We start from the raw sequence: 27884 nt of genomic DNA, 5'->3' as shown, positions 1-27884 counted from the left end.
CCATTTCCTTCCCCCAAAACCAATTATTATTATTATTATTATTATTATTATTATTTTTATTATTATTATTATTATTATTATTATTATTATTATTATTATTATTATTATTATTATTATTATTATTATTGAGCTGGCACGCTGTTTTGACAAGCGGCACTGCGTTCGCTACCATGAAAAAGCGATCGACTGGGCTAGCAAGACGGCGCCGACCATTGAAGAATTGGATAAAGAGCCGCACCTGCACCATTCAATCGCCGTCATGGGTCGGGAGGAAAAGCCAGCTTGACTAGCGTTGCCAAACGCTTTAAAATAATCTGGCAACAGTGGTACACCCAGCGCGTCACGCGTCTGCTCTTTTGGCCTGTCGCATCCGCTTGACGTCATCGGATGGCAGGCCAGTTTTAGTGCCGCATGAACACGTGATGCGCGGCCCCCGGGCGAACGTCGGACCGTCGTGTGAATAAACACCGCGCAACGAACGGCGCGCTTTGCATTTCGCCGTCATCGAAACGCAGACGCCGCGGCCGGGTTCGAACCCGGGTACTCCGCCTCGAGCAGAAGCCGAGCGCGCGAGCCGAAGCCCGTAAGGGCTGTCAACGGTTTAGTATGCCGACGGCTCGGGTGGCAACTTAGGCGCAGTGACTCAGGGTGGGAAGCTGAACCGTGCTGTGACATAGGGGTGAAAGGCGCCAAAGAGATTATAGGGAAGGAAGCACACTCTATAATCCTGACATATCTAAAGGTGCCACAGGGGTACACTCCTTCGGGACTAACTGCGTTTCCTGAAGTCTTGGTCCCTCAGAAAGGCTAACCGTTACTTCCTCAGGGACTAATTAAAATAGGACGTCAGTCGCACTAGTCTCTGCATGCACGGACCTATACCGTCCGCCGCGGTGGCTCAGTGCTTACGGCGCTCGGCTGCTGACCCGAAAGACGCGGGCTCGATCCCGGCCGCGGCGGCCGAATTCCGATGGAGGCGAAATTCTAGAGGCCCCTGCACTGTGCGACGTCAGTCCACGTTAAAGAACCCCAGGTGGTGGAAATTGTTCCGGAGCCCTCCACTACCGAGTCCCTGATGGCCTGAGTCGCTTTGGGACTTAAAGCTCATACACCAAGCCAAACCGTTCGTCGGTGGGACTAAACGGTTCCATTACTCCCAGTCTACCCGGTTCTGCCAACTCCCCTTCGGGGCGAAGCTGTCCCGAGGCACAGGTGTCGGGACGCGCTTCAAGCCATTTGCGCACACCGAAGCAACGCGGCGAAAGAACTTCGCAGTCGCGAGCCCGAAGCACGCGGAAGCGGTGCGGCAACTGCGTGACTAAGCGTTTTCTTCTTTCATGGGAAAGGGGGGAAGTGCAGGGGGGTTGCGATTTGCCTCTCGTCATCCGTTACAATTAGCGGCGCGTGAGAAATGACCCTCCGCAGCGCGCTGACGCGGGCTCCACGGCGGGAGCCCCATTAGTCATGCGCGCATTCTATGCCGCCATGTATGCGCGCGGTGCCGGGAAAGTCTCGGAGGATGCGCGGGAAGAAGAACGAAGGGGGGGCTATCTATCCAAAGCGAGCGGCGACGTATAATGCATGCGCTGCTCGCGACGTAGTGCGCATGCGCGCTGCTGCGGCGGAGGGCTGCGCCTAAAGGCATTTGGGGGAAGACGGCGGAAATGAAGGAAGCCTGCGAATGGCGGAACCGAGGGTTCTTTTCTTTGCACTTTGACTTTGTCGCGAAGCTGCATAAACAAAGGCTCGCGACCTTCAAAGAAGTGTTAACGCGGGCGGGGGGATTGAGAGCTTGGTGGAAAATGCCAGAGGCAGTAAGAAGTAAGCGAGAATAAGCTGCTCTTACGCGCGCTCCCAAAAGGTAATGCATACGAAACCTAAGCGATGCTTTCGCATGACGTGTTATTGGGATTTACGTGCGGAAGCGTTGCGTGAAGCCGAATACTTGGCACTCCAAGGCAAGACTGGTGCTGTACAGGAGCTTTGGCACTCTGCTTTGTAGTGCTAACATTAACACACGGTTATTATTACGCGACAGCAAACAACCCTCATCGGAACAAAAGCCCGGTGTCGTCCGGAAAATTTCTGATTGGCTCTCACCCGGTGACGTAACCAGAGAGAAGAATATTGATTGATTGATTGATTGATTGATTGATTATTGATTGATTGATTAGTCGTAGTTCTATTACAGGATCGTTTGCAACCTCAATACTCTAATGCACCTAACGGAGTGTCCGTAGCTACGAGCATAAAAAATATTCAGAATGAGGATAAACAAGTCTAAGTTATGCTAAACTCACCGTAATTCCGGTTTAAATACAGTGCAAACACATTCACTCACCGATATATATATAAGATTACGTTCGGCATCACTGCGTGGAAGAGATTATGCGTAATAACATTAGTGAACTAAGAGTTCGGAGGCAGTAATGAAGCGGGAGCGCTCTGTAACGGCAGGACCCATGCGATGGTTTCCGCGCCGATTTTCAGATCAGCGTTAGAAAAAGGACATCGGTACGGACGTTTATGCAAGTATAACTACGACAAGTATGACAAAGACAGGGCAATTACAGTCACCTGACGGCCACCATCGCGCGCTCCTCCGTCTCATCATGGTTCGCGCCCACAAAATGCAACAAGGAGAAGAATAGTTTAGCGACTCCTACAACGGAGGACACTGCGCAGCAGTAACAGCCATTCACCGGTACATTACGCTTCCCGATTCTCAGCCGCAAAAAAGAAAAGAAACAAGACCCACTGATGCACCGCGCTTCGTGCAGAGCACGGACGCTGAGCGGAGAAGCCGAACCTGCTTAATGCGACGGGCGCCGGACTAGGAGAAATGCAAATGCGAGAGTGAAACGAGGTTTTCCAGAGCGATCGCCGCTGGCAAAAATAAATATAAATGACACAGATAATTGACCGTATTAAAACGCGCTCCCTAAGCCTGTGGGACACGACGATAAAAGAACTAGGTAAACGAAATTCGGACTTCGAAAGCGCGGTAACGCTGGAAGCTGTAAGACTCACTGGCGGGCTCTTCTAATCAGCGATCCCGCTCAATTTCCAGCGCGGAGGACAGATCGCTAAAGCTTGTACTCACGTCAGCGCTAATTCTAGGGCAACAGCGCGATAACGTCGACGGGAAACTCAATCATCCACTTTCGAGTTGAAAAATGAATCGACGAGGCCTGGTTTTCTCCGTTTCAATCGTAGCAACACCCACGACTGTTTATCGGTTGCAGAAAAAGAAAAAGCGAAATGGGAGAAGGAAAGACACATACACACGAACATCGTTAGAGCCAAGCGTTTACACGGTTTTCCGCGAGATTTCCGGAAACGCTCTTTGTTTTTATTATTGTTCTTGGCTGTTTCGAAACGGGCCTTCTATTCCATTCCGCCGTCGAACGGTTTACAGCGATCGCCTCAAGGAAGGGCTTTTCCATCGAAAGGAGAGCGGGTGTGGGGCCCCGGAAAACGGAGCGTCGTCGCCAGCGAGCAGCGAAATGACGCCGACGCGTCCAAGTTTAATTACTCATGAAACATTAATGGGAAGAGGAAGCACGACGCATATCAGCGCCGGAAACGCTGGCGAGAGCCCGGCGCCCCGCTCGGGAACCCCCCCCCCCCCCCCCCCCCCACACACACACACACACAACCACCAGTCTAGCTGCGGCGGGCGGAGAGATGTGCCGCATAAACCTGCATATAACTCGAACCGCTTTCATTACCCCTTCCGTCCCTCGCTCCTCAGATCTCAAAGCGAAGTGAGGAAGGTAGCTACACCCCAGCCAAGCATAACTCCCATGCATCGTGCGAACTGCCCGCCGCGGTGGCTCAATGGTTAGGGCGCTCAAACTCTTGAGCCCGAGGCATGCCCAGCTTTCTTGGTGATGATGATGATGATGTCGTGGTCACACCCTTTACAACGGGTGGACACCTGATATCGGAGTCCGACCAAAATGTAAACAAAAGTAAATAAGGTAAAAAAGAACAACAAAAATAAACAAGAAAATAAACGGACGGCATACAATGCGGCAATGGGCACCACCACTGAATGTAATCGCTGATTAGAAGAGCCAGCGAGTGACGTTCACCAACTAGCGCCATCTGTTGGTAGGCAGTAGCGAACTCCGCGTATCTCAGTGGGGATATTTTAAAACTAGTAATTCTGAGAAAAGTAGACACCCTCGAGGAGATTGCGCGCTAACACAGTGATGATCATGGCCGACTATTCCATGCCTCCTCGCTTCAAAATATTACCCGTAAAATGCTTTCTGCCCTCGTACCAACTATTTCCGACGGCCATAGAAGAGCGGTGGGATGTACACACCGAACATCCGAAATTCCCGCGGTGATTTTCAGTGATTTCGGGTGCTCAGCCGCGGCACGTGGTGGCGGGCGCGCAGACAAGAAGCGTTTTTCCATACTTGCGGGGCTTGATGCAGGTTCAGTCCCGGCCGGGACGACCTCGTTCCAGCGGACACGCAACGCAAAAGGCGCTCGTGTGCTGTGCGATGTCAGCGCACGTTAAAGATCCCCAGGTGGTCGAAATTATTCCGGAGCCCTCAACTACGGCATCATTTCTACGTGTCACTTTAACCACGAGTACGCCTACGTGGGAGTAAAAGGGTGAGTAAGCTGTCCTCTAGCGCACTCCCTTTCGTAAAAGGGGGTATACACCCTTTTTACTCCTTTCTGTTTAGAGTGGTACACAGCATCTTGCAAGTGGCACTATTTACATTTGCAATGCTCTGTGCTTTTTGTTTTCTTTTCTCGCCACAACGGGAATATAAGTAAAATTTATTTTATTTGCACATCCGTGTCGAATAAGCCTTATTCGCCTCTCGGTGAACTTTAAAAAGCTGTGCATCATTTTTTTTTTTTTTGCACACCGGCGCGACCACTCGACAAGACGGCGCACTTTCTCGAAGACAACGAAGAATTAACGCTTAGGTGGCGTTGTCGGCAAGGCATCAGTGCCCGACGGCCAACAACAGCCTCGGAATGGAATTGCCCAATGTTTTCATCTAAACCTACAAGGTCGACTTACCTTCGCTAACTTACCTATTTTTTTCTTTCATTCTTTTTATATACGCTGACTGCAATGACTTAGGGCCCCGGAGGTTTCAGCTTAAGCAGTACGGTGAAGAGCTGCAAAGCGTCCATACCCGCCGCGGTGGCTCAGTGGTTACAGCGCTCGGCTACTGATCCGGAGTTCCCGGGTTCGAACCCGGCCGCGGCGGCTGCGTTTTTATGGAGGCAAAACGCGAAGGCACCCGTGTGCTGTGCGATGTCAGTGCACGTTAAAGATCGCCAGGTGGTCGAAATCATTCCGGAGCCCTCCACTGCGGCACCTCTTTCTTCCTTTCTTCTTTCACTCCCTCATTTATCCCTTCCCTTACGGCGCGGTTCAGGTGTCCAACGATATATGAGACAGATACTGCGCCATTTCCTTTCCCCAAAAAACAACCAACCAAAAAAACAAAGCGTCCACCACCCCTTAAAAACATCCTCCAGTGCAGACAAAGCAAATCACGGAAGATGCTCGACAGAGCGTGTATACTCCGTTTCATACATAGCTGTCTACACAGCCAAAGGTACGGAAGTAGTCCGTCAAAAAAAAAACTAACAAAATGTGTCACTCCGCCTCGCGTCGTGGCTGAGTGGTACGAAGCGCGGGCATGTTTGTTCATTTTGTGAGGGGGCCCAGGTTCGATCCTCAGCGTAGGTTTGTTCTTTTTTTTATCTTTTTTCGGCGAATCTCTAGATAGAAAGTCTAAATGCGAGCCATATATAAGTGGCCTTTTTTGTTATCAAAATGAAATGACTTCTTTAATAAGAAGCGTGCTGTTAACTTTTTCCGCAGGGAAACGAAAGTGAAGTGAGAGTTGGCAACGGACGTGCTGAGAGGCGCTGTTTTTCGGTGTTCACGGATTTTTTCGCATGCTGCACACAATGAATCATTAATTGTGGGGTGATAGAATTCAGTGTGGCTTCAATTATTTTACTCCGCCAGAAAGACCTTCTTTCTTAAACCTCACAACTGTCCGAGGGCTCACTCCGGTCATCTCGCCCACAATTGCGAGAACGTCACGCACAGTCTTCTCGGGGTGGAGCTTCCTTATGCTTGCGTAGACATTAACTATCACCGCCTTGCAGTCTTTAGAAAACTTTGGAGACTTCACCTTGGAAAAGAGGCGAACAGGAGATGTTTTCGAAGTCGAAGCGGGGGAAGAAAACAAGCGAGCAGGTGACAGCGACGCCATTTTCACAAACAGACCTGCCGGCTCAGCTGCGAAAACCTGATACAGCCGGCGCCTGAGAAAACGAAAAATCTGCGTCACTCGGTTCTGGAAAACATAAAAGAAAAATCAATCTATTTGCAAAATAAAACACTTCCATCGGTCTACTATAATATCAACTACTGTTCACTTTGCTTGTCAATTCATTTCTATTTTTATTTTTGACGCACTATATTATGATGCGGACGAGGATCGCAAACAGGCACCGTAGCCTTGGCTGCGTAGACAGCTAAGTATGAAACGGAGTATAGTCAGCGAGGAAAGTCCCACTGCATGTGAAATTACATCGGTGGGGAGCTAAGCCTTGTCACTTACATGACTGCTTTTGGGAGGCTCTGTGGATTTACATTTTGCTGAGGGCTATACATTTTTCCACCATCTTTTATGATATGCTTCTCTGGGGGCTACGTTTGCGCACCAGTTTGAGCACCGCGAGCTCTGAGGGCGGCTAAGAGTAGGAAATGTCAATTGCTTTAACCTACTTTTCTATTTTTCTAAAACAGGCGACGAGCTAGTTATATGCGGATAAGTACGGCACCACTGCGCTCCTCCGCCGCACAGCGCAATCAGCCAAGGACGAAGTAGAGGAGGAGGGGGGGGGGGGGGGGGGGGGGGGCAGCAGTCTCGACGGAGAGACGGGACGCAGTCGGCGGCGGATATGCGCCGGAGCTCACTCATTAATTAAATCGGTCGCGACCTAATCGAACAGCTCGGCTCAGCGGGCGCCGGCCTCGCTTGGTGTGCTTAAGCGGTCTCGGAAGTTCGCATCGTCAAATCAGCGCCGCCGCCGCCGACCGCGTCAAAAGCGGCGCGGACCGAAAAAAAAAAAAAAACGGCGCCGTCAAACGCCGCATTCCGACGACTGCCTTGAATGAACCTCCGTCACACTACGGACAGCCTGGTGCTCAAACCGGCACAGCCGCCTCCCCGTCCTCTCGGGTAGGGGGTTGGATAAGATGGACAAAGAGGACCAATGGGAGGAAGCTCGGGTAATTTTTGGCCACATCGCGCCAAAATACATGCGCTCTCGAGAAGCTTGTAGGCAAAGCAACCTCTCCACTGCACGTAACTCGTCGAAATGGCCTAAATTTGTTGGGCCACAGCGCCGAGTGTTACTGCGTTTTCGACATTCCAAAAACTGACACGGATATTGATTACAGCGGTGTGCACGCCTCTCAATGCTTAAGGAGCCCAGCAGTTTTTCGGTTTATGGGTTTATGGTGGTTTAACGTCCCAAAGCGACTGAGGCTATGAGAGACGCCGTAGTGAAGGGCTCCGGAAATTTCGACCACCTGGGGTTCTTTAACGTGCACTGACATCGCACGCTACAGGGGCCTCTGGAACTTCGCCTCCATCGAAATTCGACCGCCGCGGCCGGGATCGAACCCGCGTCTTGCGGGTCAGTAGCCGAGCGCCATAACCACTGAGCCACCGCGGCCGCTCGGAGCCCAACAGTAATCGTTAATAAGTTATCTATTCAGTATTAGTTAACCAGACTGCTAGTTAGGACGTCTTAGCCGTATTCTGATGTACCACACCGCTGACAATGCTACGCCGAAAAAAAGCGCTCTTCTAACTAAAAAAAAAAACCTATTTTTTTAATTGCGTAACGTCTTAGGTGAAACACCCTGTGTAGCTACATGTCAGTGCCCTCTTACAAACAAATAGGTACAAATAAATAAGCAAATAAATGAACATACATGAAAGAGGGCTTGAGTGTCAGCGCATCAGTAACCAGCACAGACGTAGCAGCATCAGAAACTGTTATTCAGCTTCATAAAAGGCAGCAAAGCCCGAACGGCTGAACGGTGACGATGACAGCGGGTTCGCCTACACACCAAACACACACAGAAAACCTCATCGCGCACGTCAGTCGCCCGACGCAGAGCACTGTCATTAATCATCGCTAGGCAATAAAAAAAAAAGACTGACACAAAGCGCCAGAGCGGAAGATTGAAGATAATGCGTCACGGGATGGGGGAACCGGTTCGACGACACCACGCGCGAATGGCTAAACTATAAAGATACGCAATAACCAGAAATAAGCCTCACATAGGCTCAAAAACGTTTTTTTTTTTTTCGGTCGGTGCCACGTCGAAGAGACTTCGCTTCCACTGCTGCGCCGCCACGTGATTCCACGAAAATGACGACGTCGAATTCCATTCGCTCTGCAAAGCTCCGTCCGCCGAGCGAACGCAACACAGCCACAGTGGAGGTTTTCACACACACACACGCACACGGCACCAAACGCCGGCACCACCAAGCCGAGTGCGTTGCTTCGCGCCGGCTCTGGCATCGCTTCCACCAACGACGACACCGAATGCCGACCGAGAGACGAGAGCGATCCATTTCAAAGCGATCCACTGGCCGGACCTCTCCCGCGCTTTGAACGAGCGAAACGCAGCGGTGGGGGAAAGAGGCAGCAGCATCGCATCAGCGTCCACCATCGGGACGATATAACAGAGAGGGACGGACGGAGAGAAAGGACCGAGAGGGATAATAGTAATGCCGCAAGAGGGCGACGGCTTGGTGCAGGCCCAGACAATGGTAATGAAACCGGAGTCTCGGCGGAACTCGGCACGGACGGAGCGAAGACGCGGCGATCAGGCAGGGCGCGCTGCGGTGACGACCTGTCTGTCCCCCCTGGGTGGAGAGGGAGAAAGACAGCAGAGGCGGCGGCTACGAACAGAGAAGTCGTTTGGCCACATCACCGCCCCGCTCAGCACGTGTCAGTGCTCGGACGGAACAGAGAAAGAAAAGAAATAGAAGAGGGAGAAACGATGGGGTGACCTCGGATACGAGCGCGACAGAGTGCAAGAAAAAAACAATAATAAATCCAGCTCTCGACAAAGCATTCCGACGACGAGGGAACGAAGGACTTGTACGCTGGAGATTCGATACTGCGTGTCGTCGAACCCCAACAAGTTTCGTTTTCCGTTTCTTTTTTGTTTCTATTGCATCGTTTCTTTTGTTTCTTTGGCCTGGCGACAAACCGAAACCAAGAGACAGCGTTTAAAAAAAAAAAAGTCCCTTCGAAAAAATCTCCACCATTCATTTAAATTCGTGGCGTCATACGCCGAAAAGAACTACTTGCCACCGTTTTCGTTTGAACTACGGTGTAGCATGGCCTCTGGGATCCGCTATTCGGACGTCGACGCATGCAGTTTAATTGCGAAAAATGCCGATGATGGCGCCACCTGCTTCTCGTTTTTAGCCTTGTCTAGCTTTCAATAGCAGCTCTTCTCTCGGTGAGAGCGGTCCTTTTGTCACCAGAGCGTGGTTCCCGATCAATACAGGCCAACTTCAACTCGTCGCCAGTGTCCCTTAAGATCTGGGTAGTTTAGTAGGCGCAGTAAGCGGCCGATTATATACTGTTCCAATGCACAACGTGTACGGCCTAGGGACTTTTGACGGACCCTGCAAACATGATGAATGCCTTAACGCCCTGGAACAATCTCGGGGAGGCGCAGCAAATGAACTGCGAGCCAGACGAACTTTCTTCAATTGAAACGGAAATGTAGTCTATAGCTCAAGCATCATCAAGCACAGTGGAAAGAGACCCGCCGCGGTGGCTCAGCCGTTAGGGCGCTCGACTACTGATCCGGAGTTCCCGGGTTCGAACCCGACCGCGGCGGCTGCGTTTGTATGGAGGAAAAACACCAAGGCGCCCGTGTGCTCTGCGATGTCAGTGCACGTTAAAGATCCCGAGGTGGTCGAAATTGTTCCGGAGCCCTCCACTACGGACCTATTCGTTCCTATCTTCTTTCACTCCCTCCTTTATCCCTTCCCTTACGGCGCAGTTCAGGTGTCCAACGATATATGAGACAGATACTGCGCCATTTCCATTCCACCAAAAACCAATTATTATTATTATTTTTTTTTCGGAATGAATCTGATAATAATAATAATTGGTTTTGGGGGGAAAGGAAATGGCGCAGTATCTGTCTCATGTATCGTTGGACACCTGAACCGCGCCGTAAGGGAAGGGTAAAGGAGGGAGTGAAAGAAGAAAGGAAGAGAGAGATGCCGTAGTGGAGGGCTCCGGAATAATTTCGACCACCTGGGGATCTTTAACGTGCACTGACATCGCACAGCACACGGGCGCCTTAGCGTTTTGCCTCCATAAAAACGCAGCCGCCGCGGTCGGGTTCGAACCCGGGAAATCCGGATCAGTAGTCGAGCGCCTAATCACTGAGCCACCGCGGCGGGGCGGAATGAAACTGCTGTATGTATATTTCGGAAATGTCCCATACATATATTAAGACTGTGTAAAGTGCATGTGTTCAACAACACTGTTCATATAAACTTCCACGAAAGTTCCCGATGCGGAATCAAAAAGACGTCCCGATAAAGGAAAACAGCTAGACAAAAAAAATCATAGGAGTTCGACACCGTGCTGTGAATACTACGTCTCGCCATGTTATACATCCACGCTGGATCGAGCTGATCGTCATTACCAAGCGTCCTTTCAGGTGGGTGCGCTTTTTCTGAAATCATGCGAATTCGAAGAGTGCAAATCTACAAGCGCTTGTTAACCACACGGCGGTGTCACGGGTGATTACAAATGTCGCGGACAACCGCTGGTTGAACGCCGCGGTGTTTAATTCCTCTAATTTGAATCACTGATTTTAGCTGAACATTATTAAGTTGAGTTGAGTGGTTGTAAACTACCGGTGGGATTAGCCTTGCAGTTGCTGCCGGCAATTGCTCCACCGTAGCGACACTTAAATAGAAATCACAGAAACACTGTCCGCAAAAAAAAACCCAAATAGACACTCCTGAGGTCACCATGTGGAGGCCAAATCCGTGTCCTGCAGGTAAAGTAGAAGAAGGCGAGAAGCATCCCTTCTACTCGACTGGCTCCCGCGCGGGAAAACAATGTCCTGAAGAGAACTGTGAGGAACTCCTGCCTTCTTGAGGGATCCTAATAACACAGCCCGTTCCGCGTTGTACAAAGTACAGCACAAGAGGTAATGTTCTATGTCACCACACACACCACACGTTGAACACAATGGTGACAACGCTAGGCCAGTCTTATACATCCACGCCGGCGTACGAGCAGAATCCGTGCGAACGCGGTGCAGCATTATTAAAGCCAGAAAATGTACACTGGGGAGCATATAATGGTCGGAACTTCAGGACCACAGGGGAGTCTGTTAGGGTGTAGAGGTTAACACCACGAAAGAGAAAACGTACTCCGGGCGGCCGATGGAGAGGCGAGCGTACAGCTGCGAAAGAGAGAGAGAGAGAGAGAAAAAAAGGAAGTCACCGGGAAAGGCCTGTGACCTGGAGTGGGCTCGACTCCGCTAATGATGATGATTATGGTGATGATTATGATGATGATAACGGCGACTACGGCTAATCGACGAAGAGGATCCTGCCCCACGTTGCCAAACGTGGTTGAAGCGTTGAGTGGTGTTAAACCACAGGCGGTGGAATTCGAAATCTGATTTAATCTACCGCGTAGAACCGATGTGGCGTAACACTATCCACGTCCGATATCGTGTATGGCACTGTCAAGTATCGTCCGTAAACGTGATCTGAGAGCCAAGCGTAAGTAAATAAAGGAAATTTGATTTGATTTGATTTGGTTTAGGGTGTTTGACGTCTCAAAGCGACTCAGGCTATGAGGGACGCCGTAATGAAGGGCACTGGAAATTTCGACCACCTCGTGCTCTTTAACGTGCGCTGACATCGCACACTACACGGGCCTGTAGAATTTCGCCTCCATCGAAATTCGACCGCCGTAGCCGGGATCGAACCCGCGTCTTTCGGGACAGCTGCCGAGCACCATAACCACTGAGCCACCACGGCGGCGTAAATAAAATAAATTTTAAGCAAAAAAAAATGACGATACAAAAACAGTCACAACGAGCCCACATGGCAACACTATGGTTACGGCGAGCAGTGTATACGAAATAACACCCTCGAGCCAAGGACATTTTATGTCAAACGACGCGCTTTAATGGAATCGTGAGCGCTAAACAGAGTATTCTATAAAAAGCGTATTGAGCTGGTTCTGATCCAACTCAACACGCTGAAACGACGCCAAGTACACGTCAAGTTCCTGTCACGCCATTCACTCAGTAACAGCAATTCAGTCGATGCGTGCGCTACCAGGGAGAGCGCACAAAATATCGCAGCTTCCGCAGCGCAGTCCAGACGTTTCCGCTATATATACAAGTGCTCGCCCGTACGCCTTCCGTCATTCAGAACGACGACGTACACTGCAGGCTTCAAACGCTTCAGACCAGTTTAACAGGAGGCTTTTCAGGTTGAGTGCAAAACCGTGCACTACTCTGAAAACCTGAATGCTAGCTGCCGGCGTCTACCTGTACCGGTACACCGGAAGTAAATAAAGTCTTCCCGTCTCAACGCGTAAGGAACTTTTCACCCACCGATTGTTTCCAAGTTCGTTCCCTGCAGCCACGATATATCTGGCGCAATTTTGCCGCCGACTTTTGGTTAGCGAACGAGACTCGCTTGAGACGCCGCGCCGAGCTGTACGTCGTGTGCAGGTCGCGCACAATGGACGGTGGCGCCAACAAAATATCGATACGGGGACTCGACGCGGCCTCACAGAAGAGACTTGGGGGTGCCTCGGAGGAGGCAGGCCGAGGCACATTAGGCCCCATTGAAAATGGCCGGGCTTTGGCGGCGGTGCAGGCAAAGTAGCGAAGCAGGAAACGAAACTATACGCACGGTCGGCTCTCGTTTTATTTTCGTTTTTGTTTATCGCTTCGCGGCAGAAACAAGAACAGCGTCGACACAGACCGGAAGCTGGCTGCTGAAAGACGCGTGCGCACAAAAAAAAAAAAATATGGAAGGAATAAGTAAAGATAGGTTCGTTCTTCTTGGTCGTGGTGAGATTTCGTATAACTCGTATACCGGGCTCCACCACCGGGTGCCCCACCGTCCGAGACGAGACGGTATAACAGACGAGATCCGGCAAAACTTGACTGAAGGAAGGAAAACTGAAACTTTATACAGGAATTCACATATTTACAACAGAATAAACGGCAAGCATGATTACATGGAACTGGCTAAGGGAAAATCTTCCCTCCTTGGCATCGCCAAAGATGCAAGGGATCTAAATCTAGCTCAGAACGCCTTTTCCCGGCTCCGGACCTGGTTTTAAAGACCTAGGAGACTGGCCCACCCCTTGCATCACCCAATCACAAACAACTAACACCTGATTGGTTCAAAAACTGTATGGCACGCCTTCCCGCTTCGGCAAGGTTCAAAACCCTTTCCCTAAAATGCCCAACACGAAAAGAACATCAAAATAGCTATACGAACATGGCATTCCGGGAATAGACACTCGAAATGATTGGCCCACCAGGTTTAGGTGGCACGCCCCATGCCTTCACAGTATTGCTCACACTCTCGCCCCCAGAAGAAAAAGCAAAAACAACCTCCCATTGTGCCCGCAGGCGCAATCGTTTTCCTTTGACTCTCGTCCGGCCCGCAGCTGTTCCGCACTTAGCCCTGTCATCGGACCACAGCGGGGCGCCTCTCGTGCGCATACGCGGCTTAGCTTGCCGCTGTTACGGACGAGGCGCGACAACATTCCGGGAGGGTCCAAACAACTGGGAGTCGTCTCTCGACAGATGCTTCAAGGAGGCGCCGGCGTGTCCGCGGTGCCACTAATGCACGCGGCGGCGTCAACGAGGGATCCGCATCTGTTGTTTACGGGGGTTAAAATGGACGTCCGCCGCCCGGGACAATTCCCCGAAACCGACGTCCCCATTAGCTCACGGCACGGGACCCCCCCGCGAGACGCAACGACAGTGTGTCGGGTGTCGGCAAGGGCGGCGGGCCGCGGCGCCGCGAGCCATCGGCGGTGGACGCGGCTGTGTTTGTTTAAGGCGAGCAGCTAAATGCTCCCGCCTCGGAAAGAGACCCCGTTTTCCCGTAATGAAACCTTCTGCGCGAGGGCAGCGTCGGCCCTTCGGTCCCCGCGCAGCGTTGTGCAGCGCAGGTGCCTGACCTTCGAAGCCGAGTGGGCCCCCATTAGGGCTGTTCATCACTGCCGCAGAGACAGCAGGAACCATAATGTGCCGGAAGTGGCGAGAGTGTGTTGGGGACGCGTCCTGGCAGCCCACGGACTGGGCGCGTGATCGACCTCACAGTGATTCAACGCAGCTGCCCATTCGATCCCTTCACACGCCCCCCCTAAGATTCTACCAGGGGCCCAAATGGCACCTTGTAGAATTATAACACAACGAGGGATCCCTTTTCGCCTATAAAATCGCTCTGAGGGCGACCTAAGTAGTGGGGATACTACTGCAAACACATCGCAACGCTGCAAACAAATTGCGACACTGCAAACAAATTGCGACACTGCAAACACATTGTGACACTGCAAACACACTGTGACACTGCAAACACATTGCGACACTGCAAACAAATTGCGACACTGCAAACACATTGTGACACTGCAAACACATTGTGACACTGCAAACACATTGCGACACTGCAAACACCCAAACGAGCGGATTACACCGCAGTTCCAGTTACTGCCACAGCACACGTCACTGGGTTTGCTCTTTGGTACACATGTCCTCTCTTCCTTGCCCCCCGGCGTGATCATTGCTGTCTGCCTCCCAGCTGTCGTTCGGCAACCTAGACAGCGCGTCAGCGTTACCGTGAGCGCTCCCTTTCCTGTGTTTTATTGACACATTATATCTCTGTAGGGCAAGTGCCCAACGCGTCAGCTTCGCTCCCTGAGGCGTGGTGAGAGTAAGAAAGGAGAGGGGGTTGTGGTCAGACACCACCGTAACCTGAGCGCCGAACAACCAGAGGTCGAACTTCCCCAGCCCCCAGATGACTGCAAACGCCTCTCTTTCTATGGTTGACCATCGAGCCTGCGTTGGAGAAAATCTGCAACTCGCGAACGCAATTGGCCGCTCGGAGCCATCCGCGGCACACTGGGAGAGACAGGCTCCCGCCGCAACCGCTGAGGCGTCCGTGTACAGCCAAAACGGCTTGCCAGCATCGGGCGTCCCGAGAGCCGCAGCTTCGCAGAGTGCCGCCTTGAGTCGCTGAAACGCACTTTCAGCTTCCGCGGGCCACGGAATTTTGTTAGGAATCCTTTTCCCCGTTAGCTCTGTCAGCGGCGCTGCCACCTCCGCATAGTTGGGCACATAGCCCCGGTAATAACCGCACAGCCCGAGCACGCTACGGAGCTCTTTCTTCGTTTTCGGTGCCCTCAGTCCCCTAATGGCTTTCAATTTTTCGGGATCGGGTGCGTGATTTCCCGAGCCCACTATGTGTCCCAAGTAACGGATTGACCCTCTCGCCACCTGACACTTTTCCAGCTTAACTTTCAGGTTCGCCCTCTCTAACGCTGCGAAGACGGCGTGCAAGTGTCGTATGTGGTCAGGCAACGCCTCGCTGAACACGGCGATGTCGTCTAAGTACGCACACGCGTAGGCAGAATGCGGGAGTAAAAGCTCGTTCATGGCTCTTTGAAACGTCTGGGCCGCGTTTTTCAGTCCAAACGGCATTACCGTCCACGCAAACTGCCCCCGATGGCAGACAAAAGCGGTGAGTAGCTGAGCCGACTGTGCCAGGGGCACCTGCCAATACCCTCTTCTAAGGTCGAGGAGCGTAATGTACTTAGCCCTTCCTACGCTCAGAATGAGCTCCTGCTGCAACGACATCGGGTAGGCATCTGCCACTGTCCCCGCATTGAGCTTTCTAAAGTCCACACACATTCTCATCGACCCGTCCTTTTTGGGGACACAGACCACGGGATGGGCGTGGGGGCTTTCGCAGGGAAAAATCAGACCCATCTCAAGTAGCTCATCTACTTGCTTGCCCACTTCGCCTTTTAGGCTTGCGGGTATTCGATAAGGGTAACCTGACCTCGGTGTGAAGCCCTCCTCTAAAACGATCCTGTGTTCTCCTATTTTCGCTACTCCCGGCTTGTCGTCGAATAGGCCTCGGTGTTCGGTGAACACTTTGCGAATGAGGTCGCCTTCCTCCGCCTTCAGATGGGCCGTCATGTCCTTGGGGAGGACCGATACTGTAGCCCGCGTTGCCACCGATCGAGGCACGTACTCTACTTCGCCAAACGCCCTGTCCTCATCAAATATCACCCCAACTGTCATTACGCGCTTCTGATACGGCCGTAGTTTGCTGGCGTGTACTAATTTTCGGGCACCTCCTGGCATCTGCACGAAGTACGAGTGTTCGCGATACTTTCCGTCAACGCTGCCCGGCCCTTTCCACTGCGGGAACATTTTTCCAGGACGTTGCTCGTCAAACACCAGCACACTGTCTCCTATCTGAAAAGTTTTGTCCTTCGCCCGCCTGTTGTACTGGGTCGCGTACGCGTTCTGCTGCTTCGAGCTCACTAATTGTGCCACCTCCGCTGCATGCTCTAGGCGCCTCTTCAGCTCCCGCATATACTGTGATGGGGACGGCCCCAGCATAGCTGGTACACTTATCTGTCCCGCCCAGCTGCGCTTTAAAACCACCAGCGGACCGGTTGGTTCTCGCCCGTACAGCATCTGGAACGGGGCGACGCCCGTCGTGTCATGTGGTACCTCGCGGTACGCCCATAACAAGAAGGGCACAAACTTGTCCCATTCCTTTCCTTCCTCCTGGATGATATGATACAGCATGTTCTTAAATGTCCGGTTCCAACGTTCGACCGCGCCGTTACTTTCGGGGTGCCCCGGCGTTGAAAACCTTGGCGAGCAGCCTAGCCTCTTCAGAAACTCTTGTGTGAGTTCGGCCGTAAAGTTTGTCCCGCAGTCTGAGGCGACTACTTCCGGAATTCCCGTCCGGCTGAACACCGTCAGGAGCGCGTCACAGGTGGCCTTCGCACTGAGGGAGCGCAAGCACACCACCTCAGGCCATCGTGTGCACAAATCGATGATGCACAACGCGTACCTGTGACCCCTTCCTGAGGGTGGATCCAATGGACCTATAACGTCGACGTTGACCTGTTCGAACGGGTATCGAGGCCTCGTTAGCGGTTCTATCGGCACTCTGTCCGTCTGGCGGCGATCCGCCCTTGTCTGACACCCATGGCAGCTGTTACAGTATGCCCTTACATCCCCTTCAATACCTGGCCAATAAAACGTGTACTTGATTCGCGCCTTAGTTTTCCTGAATCCAAGGTGACCGCCCCAGTTTGATTCATGGGCTAACCTAAGTACTTCTTGACGTCGGGATTTAGGGAGCACCAGCTGCATTACTGGTTGCCCAAGCAAGTTTTCCTTATGGTAGAGGAGACCGTCTACTTCAGTTATGCCACCTTTCCCAGCCCTGGCGTTTTTCCACACTTCTTGCAATGTGGCGTCATTGCGCTGCTCCTCCCTGAAAACCGCCGAGGCGCTGCTTTCCTCGGTTACACTACGAGCTGTGTCTTCGGCGATTAGTGCGCCGCTCTCGCTTGCCCTGCCGACCACCGCGTGCACTTCCGCGTGGGGAGTTACGCCCTCCTTGACTGGTTTCTCTTCTAGCGGCCCGTGTAACTTGTCCCGTTCCACCCCCACGTGGTCTGCCACCTGACCGTCGTTCGCCTCTACTAGCCCTTTCATATCACACTCCTCCCTCAGTGACTCCCATGCTTCCTCCGAAAGCAAACAGTCCGTTCTCGACGCTAGCTTGTCGGTCAGAGCGCATACCACTGGCACCGCTTCTTTAATCTCGGAGAAAATGCCTGCCCCGCGGTTTAACATCAGGGGCACAACTGCAAGCTTAGCCCGTACCTTTTCACCAAAGGCTGACACCAATTCGATGGACCCATGTGGCTCCACCAGTCCCGGGGGTACTATGCTCTCCCGCACAACCGTGATTTCTGCGCCTGTGTCCAGAATTGCATTAATTTGCCTATTCTGACAAGACAGAGTTATCGGTCTTAGTTCGCTTTGTGCGGCCGCTCGTGCCTGTGTCGCCACCCGTGCAGTAAGGCTTTCCCCTTTAGCGTTAAGCGCTTTCGTGGGTGTTCGTCCCGAGCCATGCGGGCATTCGGCCCTCCTGTGACCCATCGACCCACACGAAAAGCACCCTTTATACTTCTGCTTCGTGTCCGGCCTTCGTATTCCTGTCGCCTCCCGTTTGGGTTGGTACGTATCTCGCTTTCCGTCTCGACCATTTGAGCTCTCCCCCTTTTTCTGCTCGTGCTTTTTCACTGCGCTGTTCTTTCCCTGCGCTTCCTCGAACGTCTGCAGTAATGCCGCCAACGTTGGCGCTTTCTTCCATCCCTCACCCTCCTGCAAAGTTACGTATCGAAGGGCGTCCTCAGACAGGGTGTTCTTTAGTTGGTCCGCCACTAGCAACTCAACAATTCCCTCCAACGTTTTCACCCCCCTTTCCTCCACATAGAAATTGAGATAACTCTGCAGGCGAGTCGCAAACGCCCTCCAGCTCTCATTAGGCAGTTTTTTCGATGTTATGAACCTTCTGCGATATTCTCCCGCTGAGAGCTTAAGCTCTTCTAGCACCACTTTCTTCAGGACTTCGTACTCCTTATGCTGCGAAGGTGTCAAGCGCGTCGACAAGAACCGCACCTTATCCACTATTAGCGGAAATACAATTTGGCCCCACTGTTCCTTCGGGACCGCGTAGGCCTCCAGGGTGTGTTCAATCGACTCGAACCAGACAGGCACTTCTGCCTCTGCCGGGAACTTCGGGAGCACTCCCGACAACCATTTCGAGTACCGACAGAACTCCGCTCGCGAGTCGCTTCTCTCCAACGCCGTGGCGTTCTGCTCCAGGCTTACTCCTTTGTTGCTTGCTTGGAATTTTGCAAGTTCAAGCTGGACCTCGAGAGCTCGACGGTGCTCCTCAGCAGCTCTGGCCTCTTCTTTTTTAATTTCCAGAGCCATCTTGCTAATCTGAGCGTCAGACACAGACGAACTGTCCTCCGAAACAACCGTTTCCTCTCCCTCACTCATCGTGCTCGCTTTCCGCCTGTCCGGGTTTAAGTGTGCGAACCGGGTGTTCATGCACTCCCAGACCGCCTATCCAGACAGCAATGCCCCCGCCAAGGTGAAAGGCAAAGAGGACTCACCCACTGATGAGATGCACCTCGCTGGCGTCCGACTTTCGTCGCTGTCGCTGTCTCTCTGTCGCCGCCCGCTTCCCCACGCAGCTTCTCCCGACCGGCTACCGCCTTGCGCTGCTGGTCCACCCTTGGAGTCTCCGCTGCTGGTTCCCTTGGAAGCTGCCGATTCCTGCCTTCAGCTCTTGCTCCTCCTCAGCCGCCGATGCTTGGCCCGTTGCCGGAACGTCGTCTCTTCCTCCTTTGCTATCTCCTGATAACGAAAGGATCCTGTCGACTGCGCCAGTAAAGATAGGTTCGTTCTTCTTGGTCGTGGTGAGATTTCGTATAACTCGTATACCGGGCTCCACCACCGGGTGCCCCACCGTCCGAGACGAGACGGTATAACAGACGAGATCCGGCAAAACTTGACTGAAGGAAGGAAAACTGAAACTTTATACAGGAATTCACATATTTACAACAGAATAAACGGCAAGCATGATTACATGGAACTGGCTAAGGGAAAATCTTCCCTCCTTGGCATCGCCAAAGATGCAAGGGATCTAAATCTAGCTCAGAACGCCTTTTCCCGGCTCCGGACCTGGTTTTAAAGACCTAGGAGACTGGCCCACCCCTTGCATCACCCAATCACAAACAACTAACACCTGATTGGTTCAAAAACTGTATGGCACGCCTTCCCGCTTCGGCAAGGTTCAAAACCCTTTCCCTAAAATGCCCAACACGAAAAGAACATCAAAATAGCTATACGAACATGGCATTCCGGGAATAGACACTCGAAATGATTGGCCCACCAGGTTTAGGTGGCACGCCCCATGCCTTCACAGTATTGCTCACACTCTCGCCCCCAGAAGAAAAAGCAAAAACAACCTCCCATTGTGCCCGCAGGCGCAATCGTTTTCCTTTGACTCTCGTCCGGCCCGCAGCTGTTCCGCACTTAGCCCTGTCATCGGACCACAGCGGGGCGCCTCTCGTGCGCATACGCGGCTTAGCTTGCCGCTGTTACGGACGAGGCGCGACAACATTCCGGGAGGGTCCAAACAACTGGGAGTCGTCTCTCGACAGATGCTTCAAGGAGGCGCCGGCGTGTCCGCGGTGCCACTAATGCACGCGGCGGCGTCAACGAGGGATCCGCATCTGTTGTTTACGGGGGTTAAAATGGACGTCCGCCGCCCGGGACAATTCCCCGAAACCGACGTCCCCATTAGCTCACGGCACGGGACCCCCCCGCGAGACGCAACGACAGTGTGTCGGGTGTCGGCAAGGGCGGCGGGCCGCGGCGCCGCGAGCCATCGGCGGTGGACGCGGCTGTGTTTGTTTAAGGCGAGCAGCTAAATGCTCCCGCCTCGGAAAGAGACCCCGTTTTCCCGTAATGAAACCTTCTGCGCGAGGGCAGCGTCGGCCCTTCGGTCCCCGCGCAGCGTTGTGCAGCGCAGGTGCCTGACCTTCGAAGCCGAGTGGGCCCCCATTAGGGCTGTTCATCACTGCCGCAGAGACAGCAGGAACCATAATGTGCCGGAAGTGGCGAGAGTGTGTTGGGGACGCGTCCTGGCAGCCCACGGACTGGGCGCGTGATCGACCTCACAGTGATTCAACGCAGCTGCCCATTCGATCCCTTCACAGAATAGTCCCAGAGAAAGAGAAAAACAAAAAAAATAGTAGACGACCTTAAACGACAAAAAAAAAATAATAATGGCGGAATAAAATGGCGAACATGGTCAGAGTTGAGAATGCGCGGTAGCCCCCGACGACACAAAATAAGGCCTAATCGAACAAGAGTAAATGGATCAAGTTCTAAAAGATGACTAAAGGAATAGAAGAAAGGGAGGAATCAAAGCGAGAACCGAAGCCCGGTCGTGCCTCGGGGCGCGGTGCCGATCCATAACGGGAGAGGAGGGGGGAGTGGGGGGGGGGGGTGCAGTTTCTACCACTACCATCCACTTACTTCAATGTCATTCACCTGCTTCTCGGGCTCCAGGTTCCGCACACGCACACACAAAAATGGGTGGGGGCGGTGGGAGGCAGTTTTTTAACAAAAGACGCATTAGCCCGCCGTCGTCCCCGGCCGAGTTCGGAGCCATTGAAAAAGCCCGGGCTGTACACACCACCGACGGCACAGCTTCTTTCTCTCTTCCTCCGTCGTTCCTCTCTGCGGTGCCCAGTGTTTTTTGACTCACACGCCCGGCACACTCTCGGCGGTCCGTGCATAAGGCCTTTCAGGTCGTTCAAAAAGAAAAGAAAAAAACTTAGAAAACGCCCCTTTGTGCGCGTGGCAGCGCAGCGCATACGTCTAGAGCGGCAAAGAGCCCCATACACTGTACGGCGAGAGAGCTTCGCGAAGTTCGATTCGTACGGCTTTCCCGCGGAGCCATTTGCGACAGTGGCGACGCCCAGTTCGATACGCCGAGCGCGCGCCCGCGCGCTCGTTGAACACTGCCCACGCGTTGGTGTCCCTCCCCCTCCGTCTCTCTCTCCTTCCTCTATTTACACCCTCTCTGTCCCTTCTGTTGTCTATATCGATCTGCAAAGAGTGAAGTGCACAATACGATGCGAGGCGGCATCACCCGAAGTCACGCTCAATCCTCAACCCTTTAAGCCTCATTTTGCTTTCAGAGAAAACGAGGTCATGCGCCCAGGAGCTGTCACCCGCTGTTATGCTGCTAACAAGCGAGGCGATTCGACGGGAAAAGATAGTGAGCAGAGAATGACTCCGTGAACAGCAGGCCACTCCTACACGCTATACCTAGCAACCACGTATTCTACACCAAGGGGGATCGAAAATGTCAACATGACGCCAATTGTTGCCCGCCGCGGTGGCTCAGTGATTAGGGCGCCGGCTACTGAGCCCGAGTAGACGGGTTCGAACCCGGCCACGGCGGCCGCGTTTCGGTGGAGGCGAAACGCAAAAGGGCGCTCGGGTGCTGTGCGATGTCAGTGCACGTTTAAAGAACCTCGGGTGGTCGAAATTATCGATACAGGATGATGCGCAAAAAAAAATTATGTCAATAGGATGATTAATTAATGCATCATAATAATAATCATCACCACCATCATCGTCAGCCTGACTACACCCACTGCAGGGCAAAGGCCTCTCCTATGTCTCTCCAATTAACCCTGTCCTTCGCCAGCTGCGACCACCGTATGCCCGCAAACTTCTTAATCTCATCCGCGCACCTAACCTTCTGCCGCCCCCTGCTACGCTTCCCTTCTCTTGGAATCCACTCCGTTGCCCTTAAGGGCCAGCGGTTATCTTGCCTTCGCATTACATGCCCTGCCCAAGCCCATTTCTTTCTCTTGATTTCGACTAGGATGTCATTGACCCGCGTTTGTTCACTCACCCACTCTGCCCGCTTCCGATCTCTTAACGTTACACCTATCATTTTTCTTTCCATGGCTCGCTGCGTTGTCCTTAACTTGAGCTGAACCCTTTTCGTTAGTCTCCATGTTTCTGCCCCATAGGTGAGTACCGGTAAGATACAGCTGTTTTATGCTTTTCTCTTGAGGAATATTGGCAATCTGCTATTCATGATCTGAGAGAACCTGCCATCTGCGCTCCACCCAATTCTTATCCTTCTAGTTATTTCCATCTCATGATCCAGATCGGCTGTCACTACCTGCCCTAAGTAGACGAATTCCTTTATCACTTCCAGCCCCTCGCTGCCAATTGTGAACTGCCGTTCCTTGGCTAGACTGTTCAACATTACCTTGGTTTTCTGCATGTTAATTTTTGAACCCAGCGTTTTGCGCTGTCTGTCTAACTCAATGATCATGCTTTGGAGTTCACCTCCTGAGTGCCTCAGCAAGGCAGTGTCATCAGCGAATCGCAGATTATTAGGTATTCTTCATTAACTAGTATCCGCAAGTGTTCCCAATTCAGGCCTCGGAATACCTCCTGTAAACAGGCGGTGAATAGCACTGGCGAGATCGTGTCTCCTTGCTGACGCCCTTACTTGTTGGAATTTTATTGCTGACTTCATGAAGGACTGTGCAGTTGCTATAGATATCTTCCAGTATTTTCATATGAAGCTCTTCTACACCCTTGTTCCGCAATGCCTGTATGACTGCTAAGGTTTCCACTGGGTCAAATACTTTCTTGTAACCAATGAAGGCTATATATAGGGTTTGGTTATATTATGCGCATTTCTCTATTACCTGACTGATAGTGTGAATATGACCTATTATGGGATATTCTTTATGAAAGCCTGCCTGGTCCTTTGGTTGGTTAAACTCTAAGGTTGCCCTGACTCTATTAGCGCTTACCTTAGTAAACACTTTGTAGGCAACGGACAGTAAGCTGATCGGTCTGTAATTTTTCAAGTCCTTGGCGTCTCCCTTCTTATGAATTAAGATAATGTTTGCATTCTTCCAAGCTTCTGGTACGGTCGCGGTCATAAGGCATTGCGTATACAGGGTGGTTAATTTTTCTAGCACGACCTCCCCTCCGTCCTTCAACAGATCTGCTGTTACCTGATCCTCACCAGCTGCTTTTCCCCTTTCCATTGCTCCCAAGGCTAATTAATTAGTTAATTAACTAGAGCTAAAATTGTATAAAAAGCGTCGAAATAGCGCGGACGTCGATATAGTGAGTGCGGAAGAGCGGTCGAGGCCGACGTTCGACCGCGGACGCCAACCAATCGCAGTCTGACTTTGTAGCGCGTTATGAGCACCGGCGAATACAATAGGTCGCAGTGTCCAGCCATCAAATTGCACTGCAGGAATGTCCGGCACAATTGAAGCGCACATTACAAGCAGTGGCGGATTTTGCATGCGAGACAGCGCAAGACGCCAACAGGGAACGAGACATATTTTCCCCTTTTTCTTGTTGCCTCGCTGAGGCATCCATCGCAATACGCCGCTTCTGCAAATAACTGTGATGTACTACTTCTTACTTTGCTTCGGCACCAAATGCTATAAACACCGTGCAGCAGAAGCACGGGCTCTTCTACGCGGAGACAGCTTTCTGTGGCACTGGAGTCGAAGCAGAGGACCGAAGCACAAGTGTCATTGAATTGCGGAGTGCATACTCCCGCAGGGTATTACTCTCTACCACTATGTTTCAGCTGTAAAGGCCAATAAAACCTAAGTCTAGTTTTTTTGTGATGTTTTCCACGAACAAAACTACACATTACCAGACAGTATTAATGGTATCATTAAATTTAATTTTTTTCGACGCAGCTCGCGCACACGAGCGCACATCGCTGGTTTCTTCGAGCGTCGCGAAGGGTCAGAACATATAACCTAAGCTGAGGTTATATGGATATAACCAACACTGGCGAAATAACTAAACCAAAACAGAACTATCACTCTAAGCTTACACCCCCTTCCCTTACCAAAGGCTTCAGTCGCGCCCTTTCATTTCGAATTCATTCATTCATTCATTCTATTTCTTGCGGATTACGGCGTTTAACGTCCCCGAGCGACTCGGACTATGAGGTATACGGTATTTTCTTTCGTCAGAGCTCTCACGTTCCGCACACTTGCGCACAGCAGAGCACAGTGCCAGGGCATAATAAGTACAACGCACACGGAGGGACACGTATACGGTGGATAGAACGAAGGCACGATGAGAAGAACAGAAGGAGGCGGAGAGTGGCCTGGAGCAAATGCCACTCCGCGAGAGGAACGAGGCGGACCGTGTAAGCTCCTGGGCGTTGCACAGCCGCTCAATACGGTAAGGACTGGACAGGGGCGGAGCAGGGCAGCTCCAGGGGCCATCTAATATACGACACGACGGCGCATGTGTTGCACGACAGCGAGGTACGGAACGATGACACACACACACACAGGCACGCTCGAGCGACGACGTTCGCGGTGCAAACACACTTCCGCGAAACCCGTCATTTTCGCCAGCCGCTAATTTTGGCCCAGGGACACTGTCCAATTCCGGCAGCCCTGTACAGGGGAGGCAGGGTCGGAGGTTCTTGCCCGAGCACTGACCGTAAGGACAGAGAGGAGAGGGGAGGACAGCCACTCGGGGTTAGCAGCGAAGAACCGAGTCGACTCCACGTACATCGATGGCGCGACAACTATCACAGAGGAGAGCTATGGGCGAAAGCGCGCCAAACGTTGCGCGACAGGAACCAGCAAATTCGACGTGCACTGGACAAAGCCGACGACGACGCCAACTCTGGGCGCATAATATTAAGTGGCACCGCATGCACTTGAAGAAAAAAAAAAGACACGTGGGACAGGATGACATAACAGAGCGATAACAACACTCTGACGGCTCTTGTTTGCGAGAAGACAAAGGTGACAACAGTGTGAATGAAAAGATAAGAAAAGATAAAAGGTGCTCGGGAAAGCATGCAAGTTGAGTAAAGAGAATTCCCTGCTGGCGCGCGTCAGTGTTTCAAATATATGACTGTAAACTTGTAAGCACGCCCCACCACCCTCTAAAATGTAATACCTCCGGGGCCTGGAAGGGGCAAACAAATCAAACTTCGCAGCACCTTCAAAACGCATGCCCCGCCAAAAAAAAAAAAACTGTGTCCGAAAACTGGATGCGGCTCCGGCCTAATGAAGTACAGAGTTGCTCAGGAACACACAAACTCCACCGAAGGTAGTAGTAAGCGAAACAGAACTCGGGTATAGTAGCTCCCGAGTAAAGTCGAAAGCAAGCGGAAGTCCGGCAGACAAGTAGCGATAGCGCAGAGACCGAATGACAAGCGCACGCAAACACTCGAGAGCAAGCCTTGCCCTGCATGCCTCCAGCGCGCCCAAGGCGGCCTAATATACGAATCCTTGGAGGAAGCTGAGCGCGGGAAAGGGAAGGAATTATACGAGTTATACACTCTGCGTGCACACACACAGAGACAAGGAGCGGCCAAGTGACTGCTCAGGCGAGCAAAGAAAGGCTGCGCTCTCATCGTCCAGTCTTGCAGGGGACCGCTCCAGGCAAGGGGGCAGCCGCCGACGTAGGAGCTACCGGCCGAGCACAAACACGCCGGACGGCTCTGACACTCGCTCGCAGGACATGGGCAAATATCCGGACGGCCGCGTTCCTTCTTCTTCCCCCTCCTCCTCCTCTCTCTCTCTCCCTCTCCGCTTTCCTGTACACATCAAACACACACACACACACGGTCCGCGTCTTCGCCGGGACAGAAGAGCCTGCAGCAAAGCGAAGCAAGAGGCTGGCCAGTCTTCGAGTGCGCCTTCCCCCGACTCCCTTCATCATTTTCCCTCATTCCGCGTATTGCACTCAGACGGTTCCCCATTTTCCCCTGCTTCATGCAGGAGATAGTTGTACGAGGGAGGGGATCTCTGGGCCGGAAAAAGGTGTCGACGTCGTAGAACGTGGCAACGAAAACAGCCGCGTTCGCCTGCTACTTCGACGACAGTCTCCGAAAGGTATAGGCCTGGGCCACAAGATACAGCTGGGCCGAGATATGTGGGATTTACATGTGAGCCTCGCGTGTCATGGAGACACACGAGAATGATCATGGGAGACTGAGGAAATGTATACGTTGCTTATCCGGAGTTGCCGCAGGGAAACGCCAGAGGCACAAACGCATTGAGAACGGACAGCAAAAATAAGGGGCGTGTGTAGAGCCGATGTTCGAGTAAACAATTGAGCAGGTCAAAAGCCATGCACGCAGAGCCCTAAATAAGCTTCCCTTTCCGCTTATGTGCAAATGGGACCACCGTCATCATCATCACCAGGTTGACCACGCCCACTGCAGGGAAAAGGTCTCCCCCATATTTCTCCAATTAACCCCGTCCCTCGGCCCGGGAGACATGCCTGCCTGGTGCATGGGAGCACCCGGACCTTGCTTGCCTGCCGGCACCGCTGCACCGAATTCCACCGTCCGGAAGACGCAGAGGGCGCGAACAGCGAAAGTGACGAGAGGCGGCACCACCCGGAGGAGAGAAGGCACAGAAAAGCCAAACGACGGGTACGAAGCACTACAGCGAGCTGCCTGACCCGCGGCGATGGAATGCTACTCTTCCACTCGGCATCCAAAGCACACATACAACGCACATGCCTTTGGCGGGGCTTCGTCGACATAACGCAACGCTACAAGCTCCCTCGAGTGGCCGGCACCGGCAGAAGCGGCACTGTTTTTTGTCTCACGGCTTCTTCCCGTAGCCTCTGAAAGCTAATCCCTTTATGTTCTTTGCGACGTCACTCTGTGGCTCCCGGGACGGACATGAGGAACACACATCACACGGAGCAAGAAGGCGACGGCTGAACTGCGAAGGCGCTAAGTTGGAGAACGAAGACGACGCGGGGTTGTGTGGACTTTGAGGGGGAGGGGGGTGGGGGGGGGGGAGAAACTCCGGAAGCTCCGTCATCCTCGTCGCGCGTTCTGTATAATCTGCAGCGGGCGAGTTCCCTTCGCTTGTTTGCGCGATTGGCACTCGACGCATGAGGCAGGTCGTCACACTCTGCGTAGGCACGCACCGCAGCTGAAAGCTGCTACTTTGTGCGCCGGAGAGAGTGAGGTTGCTCTAGAAGAGTCTGTTAGGTTGACTGCGACAACGATGAGTTCAGCACGACTGTACGTGTATAACGGCGGATGCATACGCACGAAGAGGGTACAGACCGGACAAAAAGAAGTGAT

Source organism: Amblyomma americanum, chromosome 11 (assembly GCF_052857255.1).
Source record: "Amblyomma americanum isolate KBUSLIRL-KWMA chromosome 11, ASM5285725v1, whole genome shotgun sequence".
In the NCBI taxonomy this organism is placed as follows: domain Eukaryota; kingdom Metazoa; phylum Arthropoda; class Arachnida; order Ixodida; family Ixodidae; genus Amblyomma; species Amblyomma americanum.
This window is presented reverse-complemented; position numbering follows the sequence as displayed.